The following is a 9,083-nucleotide window of genomic DNA, read 5'->3' on the forward strand; positions in this document are numbered from 1 at the left end:
CCCTGTCACAACCAGACAGCTGAGAAGCTCTGACAGAAGCCTTTCAGAACCTCCTCCTTGAGTTTTATTTGTTGTGGTATTCAGTTCCGCATCTCGTTAGCCTCTTCAGCTGTCATGTAGTTGGACTGATTGCATCCCTTTAAATTCCGCCCCATAATGCATTACTGGGCGGCTTATACTACTTCCTGGAGTGTGTGTGCATGCTGATCTTGTTTACCAGTCTGCTACAAAGTTAAGTGCTGAACATTTATCTGTTATTTTCTGTTTGCTGGATCCCAGGTGACCCTGACTCCCTCCGTGTCTGGTGTAGGGAGCCGGTGTTCGTGTCCCCTCACTATTGTAGGGTGTTCAGGGGTTATGCAACCATCCACCTCTGGGATCTTTGCATAGGCTGAGCAGCCAGGGAAAGTCTCAGGTCTTGTGCAGGGGTCTCCCTTTTGGTTCCTTAGCTTTGGATCCAGTGACTCATATATGCATGTTGCTTTGTCTTGTTTCCTGTACACCGTCCGTGACATTAAGAATGTGAAGGCAGATGCCCTGTCAGGTTGTTTTCCGGGAGGCGGGAATTTTGAAGACCCGGGTCCCATTTTGGCCGAAGGGGTGGTGGTCTCTGCTCTTTTTTCTGAATTGGAGGCAGAGGTGCAGGCAGCCCAGTCAGAGGCTCCTGATCTTTGTCCTCCTGGGAGGTTGTTTGTGCCTCTCGCTTTAAGACACAAGATTTTTAAGGAACACCACGGTACGGTTCTTGCTGGGCACCCGGGGGCAAGAGCCACACTGGATCACATCGCTCGGAGATTCTGGTGGCCTGCGCTTCGTAAGTCGGTTGAGGGGTTTGTGGCAGCCTGCGAGACTTGCGCTCGTGCCAAAGTCCCTCATTCACGGCCATCAGCTCCTCTCCTGTAGAGCATTGGAATATTGCATCAGGGTCTCGCCCTCTTGCTGGGGTCGGTTAAAGAAGTGACTCCGTAACTGTACCACTTTGGCCCGCCCCCCTTGGGCTCTCTCTAGCAGGGAGAATATCTTCTCTAGGGTATCTTTCTCTGAGTCAGGCCTTACCATCACTGTCCGACTGACGTCACCCTCTAGGGCTCCCAATGCCACCTCCGCCCGTAGTTCGGGGGTCAGGTTACACATTTTAATCGCACTTCGCACCCTTTCAGTCCAGTCCTGCAATGTCATGTTTGTACCGTTATACTTTGGCAGATGACACAGCAGTGCCCCTACAGGGATGTATCCTACTGGGGTTTGTCATGAGGAAGGACCCATATTTCTCTGAGGTCTGAAACACGTTGACTGCTATTTGTACACCTGTATGGATTTTAAACTTGCTGGATTAAAGTTTTTCATTTTTACACCGGAGAGAGCTGGATTTTCTTCTCTTTCTTATTGTATATACCGCATCCAGGAGCGGCATCTGTGCACCTCTGGTGATTTTACTACTGCAGGTGAGAGCTGCCTTATGTTTTCTTCTATTAACCTACTGGGGTAGCCATATTGTTGGGGGCAAGCTGGACTTATGCCTGTGCAATCTGGGCTAGGTCCTGATCCGGCACCACTGGCGCCGGGGGACGATCTCACGTCGCGTTCCTGTCCATAACGGTCGCTGTATCCTGCCGACTACGCCACGTTGTAAGCCGTGTATCGGGGTGGGCTCCCCAGGATACAGCAAAGTCACAGACAAGGAAAGTGACACTGACACCAGCTTTATATGCAAGAATATAAACATTACTTTGGAATCAGTATTAACACAAGTACAAACAGTATAAGTAATACCACAGGCCCACAGCCACCGTCCCTGTCCAAGGGACAGGCCTTGCCCGTTGGTGTACACAGCAGAGCCTACAAGTCGCACTGTGCCGCTATAGAGGACACACCTAACTGGTGGCAGACGCAGCAGAGCCTGCAAGTCAATTACTGCACTGCAGTCCAGTAAGGCCTAACGAAGCTATAACCCTATCTAACTAGCTAATACAAGGCCTATGCTAGTTTCTGTTACTTTAGGCGCCAAACAGTAAAGTACAATTGGTAATCAGGTGTACTGACCTGCGTCCGTTCTGGGCCCTAGGATGCCGCTTACCCGGGATGGCCACCATACACTGGAACTGGTCTTCCTGGGACAACCTCTCTTTCAAAGAGCTGGATCCAGACAGGGGACAGCAGACACTCTCCTTCCTTTGAGTGTCCATTCACTGCCGGACATACACAAGCCAGGATGGAATCGGATTCAGTCCCTCACAGCACAATCCTTCCACCATGTCAGATTAACACTTCCTGGTTCACACAGAATCATGAAATATCATCTGCTTTGCATACGCAGATCTTAGAGTGTGCTGACTGTGCTGCAAAACAGTGGCCTCTAGTGCCCGGAATGCCAAATGACAGCTCCAATACAATTTAACATAAATATCATACAGGCAGAGCTTATCCACAATCTCACAAAAGCACACACAGATGTTCCTAAAAGTAGTTTAATTTGTCCCAAATGCAAATAATTTTCTGCTGGAATATTGTATATATGGTTGTGGCCTAAACGAACACACAGATGTGCCTAAACTGGTTAATTTTGTCCCAAATACAAATAATTATCTGCTGGAATACTGTATATAACGTTTGTTGATTGAACGCACACAGAGATATGCCCAAAACTAGTTAAATTTGTCCCAAATAAAAATAGTTCTCTGCTGGAATACAGTAAAATATGTTTGTGGATTGAAGGCACACACAGATGGACCCAAAACTAGTAAAATTTTTCCCAAATAAAAATAATTCTCTGCTGGAATACTGTATAAAACGTTTGTGGATTGAACACACACACAGATGTGCCTAAGACTACAGTAGTTAAATTTGTCCCAAATACAAATAATTCTCTGCTGGAATTCTGTATATATGGTTTTGGCCTTAACGCACACAGATGTGCCAAAAACGAGTTCAATTGGTCCCAAATGCAAATTATTCTCTGCTGGAATACTGTATATAACGTTTATGGATTGAACACACACACAGATATGCCCAAAACTAGTTCAATTAGTCCCAAATGCTAATAATTCTCTGCTGGAATACTGTATATATGGTTGTGGGCTAAGCGCACACAGATGTACCCAAAACTAGTTATATTTGGCCCAAATAAAAATAATTCTCTGCTGTAATACTGCATAAAACGTTTGTGGATTGAACACACACACAGATGTGCCCAAAAATAGTTCAATTTGTCCCAAATACAAATAATTCTCTGCTGAAATACTACATATAACGTGTATGGATTAAACGCACACACAAATGTTCACAAAATAAGTTAAATTTGACCCCAAATACAAATAATTTTCTGCTGGAATACCATATAGATGGTTGTGGCCTAAACACACACACAGATATGCCTAAACTGGTTAATTTTGTCCCAAATACAAATAATTATTTGCTGGAATATTATATTTGTGGTAGGGGCTGAGGTGTACATTGGCGTGGAGTCGGGAGGGATGCCTATCACCCTCCAAGATCTATCTGGCTGAACTGTGCCTGGAGCCAGTGCGGGGTAGGCCTGGATAAGTGGGCCACCCAAGAGAGTGGAATGAAAGAAAGAAGGGTCGGGAGGGCGGGGCATGAAGCAACCGTCCTCAAGGTGAGGACGCGTGGGGAACATATAGTCAGCAGCCCCTCCCACAAATGCAGGCTGTAACCAGCCTTAATACATAACGTTTGAGGATTGAACGCACACACAGATGTGCCCAAAAGTAGGCAAATATGTCCTAAATACAAATAATTTTCTGCTGGAATACTGTATATAACGTTTGTGGATTTAACTCACACACAGATGTGCCCAAAACTAGTTAAATTTGTCCCAAATACAAATTATTGACTGATGGAATACTGTATATATGGTTGCGGGCTAAACGCACACACAGATGTTCTCAATAGAAGGTAAATGTGTCCCAAATACAAATAATTTTCTGCTGGAATACTGTACATATGGTTGTGGCCTAAACGCACACACAGATCTGCCTAAACGGGTTAATTTTGTCCCAAATATATATAGTATTCCAGCAGAGAATTCTTTGTAACGTTTGTGGATTGAACGCACACAAAGATGTTCCCACAAGTAGGTAAATTTGTCCCAAATAAAATAATTATTTTGCTGGAATACTGTATATAACATTTGTGGATTGAACACACACACAGATGTTCCCAAAACCAGTTAAATTTGTCCCAAATACAAATTATTTTCTGCTGGAATACTATATATTGTTATGGCCTAAACGCACAAACAGATGTGCCTGAACTGGTTAATTTTGTCCAAAATACTGATAATTCTATGCTGGAATACTGTATGTAACGTTTGTGGATTGAATGCAGACACAGATGTGCACAAAAATAGGTAAATATGTCCCAAATAAAAATAATTCTCTACTGGAATATTGTATAAAACGTTTGTGGATTGAACGCACACAAAGATGTGCCAAAAACAAGTTAAATTTATCCCAAATACAAATAATTCTCTGCTGTAATACTGTATGTATGGTCGCGGGCTGAAAGCACAGACCGATGTTTACAATAGAAGGTAAATGTGTCCCAAATACAAAGATTTCTCTGCTGTAATACTGTATAAAACATTTGTTGATTGAACGCACACACAGATGTGCCTAAAACTAGTTGAATTTGTCCCAAATAAAATAATTATTTGCTGGAATACTGTATATAACATTTGTGGATTGAACACACACACGTGCCCAAAACGACTTAAATTTGTCCCAAATACAAATAATTCTCTGCTGGAATACTGTATTAAAAGGTTTGTTGATTGAACGCACACACAGATTTCCCTAAAACTAGTTAAGTTTGTCCCAAATACAAATCATTTTCTGCTGGAATACTGTATATATGTCACGGCCTATGGTGTGCGTAGTGACATTTTCCTTCACTTGGTTGCCCGTGACTGCGTTTGGTGCTGTATGCATGTCGTGGCAGTGTCTCAGCTTTCTGGCTGATCCCCATGACATGGTTGCCGTTGCCCGCGGCAACTGGTGAAGTGTGTGTTTATGTGTGTACTTCCCCTTTAAGTGGCAGTCTTCCCTTGCCTTGTGTTGGAAGGGTTAACTTCCTTCCTAGTGTGTGTGCACTGGGTGTGTCTGTGTGTGGGTGTGGCTACATGGACTATAAAGCCTCAGTTAAGATCAGTAGTCTGAGGGGTACTCCAGCCTTGTTTGTAAGCTGGAGGCACCCTCCTGGTCCCTTATACCATCTGCCAGTGAGGGCCACCCTTGTGGTCATAAATGTTTATATGTGATGTTAAGTTGATGTTGTTTTCCTTTCATGTTTAATGCAGGTATGGATCTGTGTTTCTGTGTGTGTATGTGTGTTTGCTGTGTCCATTTATGTTTGGTCTGGACATTAGCTTGTGAGCACGGGATCCAGTCAGCAAGGCTGTGGCAGGTAGGTGTGAACAAGAGAAGTTCTCCTGCCATATCCATACATCTGTTTAGGTACCCCATCTGCTTGCAGCTTGGCCAGTGAGACTCCTGTTCCTCCATGTCCAGAAGGAACAGGTCGTCTTACCCTGCTCCTTGTTCCAGGGCAATCCTGAGGGCGAGTAGGAATATTAGGTTGGCTATATATTTGGTTGCGGCCTAAGCATACACACAGTTGTGCCCAAAAGTATTTAAATGTGCCCCAAATGCAAATAATTATCTGCCGGAATACTGTATATACAGTTGCGGCCTTAGCGCACACACAGACGTGCCCAAAACTAGTTAAATTTGCCCAAAATATAATTAATTCTCTGCTGAAGTACTGAATATAACGGTTGCGGATTGAACACACACACACACACAGATGTGGCACCAATTAGGTTAATTTCCACCGGAAAAAATAATTATCTGATGGCGGGATGTATATCTTACTAGCAGGCACACTCTAGTGAATAACCCCCTTTTTTATAATGCCTGCTAAAAACACTGCTTTCTGATGGCGCACTGTAGATCTCACTTGCAGACAAATTCTAGTGAATAAGCCCCTTTTTATAATATCTGCTAAACACACTGCTTTCTCATGGTGTACTGTAGATCTCAATTGCAGTCACACTCTAGTGAATTAACCTCTTTTTATAATGTCTGCTAAACACACTGCTTTCTGATGGCGTACTGTAGATCTCACTAATATCAAATCTTTCTGTCTTTTAACAGCTCTTAGGTACTTAAAAAAAAGCAATTTTCTAGCCCTTTCTGAAGATGCCTGTACCTAATACTGCTGAATTTAATACATGGTAAAAAAAAAAGTTCTGCACTGCTGTCAAACACACACTGTAGTCCTTAAGAGGACTGTTTGGTCTTTCAATAGTTTTTTGGGAGTTAAATCTGTGAATTTCCAGTAAAACGCTATCTATCCCTGCCTACTGTCTGCTCTTCCAGATGCTGAATGATCCGAACGCGGGACATCGGCTCCTATATAAACTGGTATCACGTGTTCCAGCCAGCCAATTATTGTAAGGCTAATAGCTAACATGGCTATGGCATTACACTGAAGGGAATTACTTATGTACCTGCTTAGAAGGCGCCAAACGTGCGGGGAGGAGACTCGAGAAATGTGACGAGCACACGTGGTATTCGGCTGAGTACCGCTACATGCCAAGCATAGCGATGCTTGAGCCGAACTGGTACTCGGCCAAGCATGCTCGCTCATCATTAATACTCACTCCACTGTTGCAGTTATTTCTGTTAATATCGTATAGGTGTGTACTAACAGTAAAAAATTAAATAAAATTTTATATATATATATATATATATATATACACACTGCACTGTTGCCGTTATTTCTAGGAAATGCCTATGGGGGCGTATTTCAGTAAAAAAAAGAAAAATATATACGCACTGCACTGTTGCAGTTATTTCTGTTGAAAGCTTATAGGGTAGTATTTTAGCAAGAAAATAAAAATATATGCGCACTGCACTGTTGCCGTTTTTTCTGGTGAAAGCGTAAAGGGGCATATTACAGTAAAAATATATATCTATGCACTGCACTGTTGAAGTTTTTTCTGTTGAAAATGTGTAGGGGCATATTATAGTAAAAAAAAGAAAAACATATACACATTGCACTGTTGCAGTTATTTCTGTTGAAAGGATATAGGAGCATATTACAGTAAGAAAAAAAATATATATACGCACTGCACTGTTGCAGTTATTTCTGTTGAAAGCGTATAGGGGCATATTACAGTAAAAAAAGAAAAATATATATGCATCTCACTGTTACAGTTTTTTTTGGGGTGAAAGCGTATAGTGGCATATTTCAGTAAAAAAAGAAATTTATATGCACTGCACTGTTGCAGTTATTCTGGTGAAAGCGTATCGGGTGTAGTTCAGTACAACAAGAAAAATATATTCTCAGTTCACTGCTGCAGTTATTTCTGGTGAAAGCGTATAGGGGTGTTTTCCACTACTTCAAGAAAACTATATACACACTTCACTCTTTAATTTTTTTTCTGGTCAAAGAGTATAGTGGCCAATTTCAGTGCAACAAGAAATATATATTCTCAGTGCACTGCTGCAGTGATTTCTGTTGAAAGCGTGTAGTTGTGTATTTCAGTACTTTAAGAAATATATATACGCACTTCAATCAGATTCTTTATTTTTTTTCTGGTCAAAGAGTATAGTGGCCAATTTCAGTGCAACAATAAATATATATTCTCAGTGCACTGCTGCATTGATTACTGTTGAAAGCCTAAAGGGGTGTATTTCTGTACTTCAAGAAATATATACGCACTTCATTCAGATTATTTAAATTGTTTCTGCTCAAAGCTTACAGTGGCCTATTTCCGTCCAACAAGAAATATATATTCTCAGTTCACTGCTGGAGTTATTTCTTGTGAAAGCATATAGGGGCGTATTTCACTACTTGAATAAAAATATATACGCACTTCACTCTGTGTTTTTTCTGGTCAAAGCGTATATGGTCTTATTTCTGTACAACAAGAAAAATATATTCTCAGTGCCTTTCTGCAGTTAATTGTGGTGAAAGTGTTTAGTGGACTATTTTGGTACAAAAAGAAAAATATATTTGTCGCTTTTAGGGGTGTTTTAATTTCTGTTTAATTTGTTTAGTTCAGCTACAAGTATGTCAGGCAGAGAAGTGCCAGGCCATGCACAGAGGAGTGGCAGAGGCCTGAATGTTTCTGGCGCAGGCAGAGGTAGCAGCAGAGTAAGGGGGCATGGCAGCAGGAGTCGCACAGAGAGGCCTGAGCTTCCATTGCCATCTAGCGGTCATGTCTTCCTTTTCTGTTCCCTCACCGCGAGAAGTACTACATGCTGTGGGTTCAGCTCCACTTTTCAGCGAGGAAGAGCTACTATAGGACAGTTAGCAGCTCCTGCCCAGCCAAGATCTGGAGGAGACATCACCCACTTCCTCCGCTAGGCGGGCAAGTAGTGACGAGGAGAGTGGAGCAGGAACTTGTGTTGCAAGTTGTCAAGCTCCTGACCCAGAGACCGTTGAGGAGGACATCAGTGATGTGCAGAAACTACTCGACGATGATGAAGCCAATCGCACTTGGAACCCGGGTGAAGAAAGGGGCTTCATCATCATCAGGAGAAGAGTGTGGTGGCTTTACTGTGAGCGAGCAGCGGAGCCAGCAAGTCACTAGTGTGGCAGGGAGTAGGCAGGGTGGCAGCAGTGGGATGTAGGAAGCCAAACGGGCACAGGGTAGAACACCCACTTTGAAGCAGCCTACTTTCGCGGAAAGGAGTGGTGCAGGGGTTCACTGAGGATCTAGATCCCCCCTTTTTTTTGTCCCTGTACCTGTTTCTTGCTCCTCATTTCTGTTTTTTTTGTTTTTTTTGCTGCCTCTGCCTCACCTAATCGTACTAAATATTCATTGAATGCCACAAAACCCCATGGATGATAGTTGTTAGATCAACTGGGAAGTTAGGATTAAAAAACAAACTCTTTCTATGAAGTTGAGAGGATAAAAAAAAAATTGGAGGAAAAAGAAAAAAAAATTCGGGAAAAAAAACAATATCACGGGAGGAAGGGAAGAAAGAAAAGAAAAGGGGAAAAAAAAGGGGGAAATGGAAAAAAGAGAAAAATAAAGGGGGAGTGAGAGGCGG

The sequence above is a fragment of the Bufo gargarizans genome, chromosome 10 (genome assembly GCF_014858855.1).
Source record: "Bufo gargarizans isolate SCDJY-AF-19 chromosome 10, ASM1485885v1, whole genome shotgun sequence".
Taxonomy (NCBI): domain Eukaryota; kingdom Metazoa; phylum Chordata; class Amphibia; order Anura; family Bufonidae; genus Bufo; species Bufo gargarizans.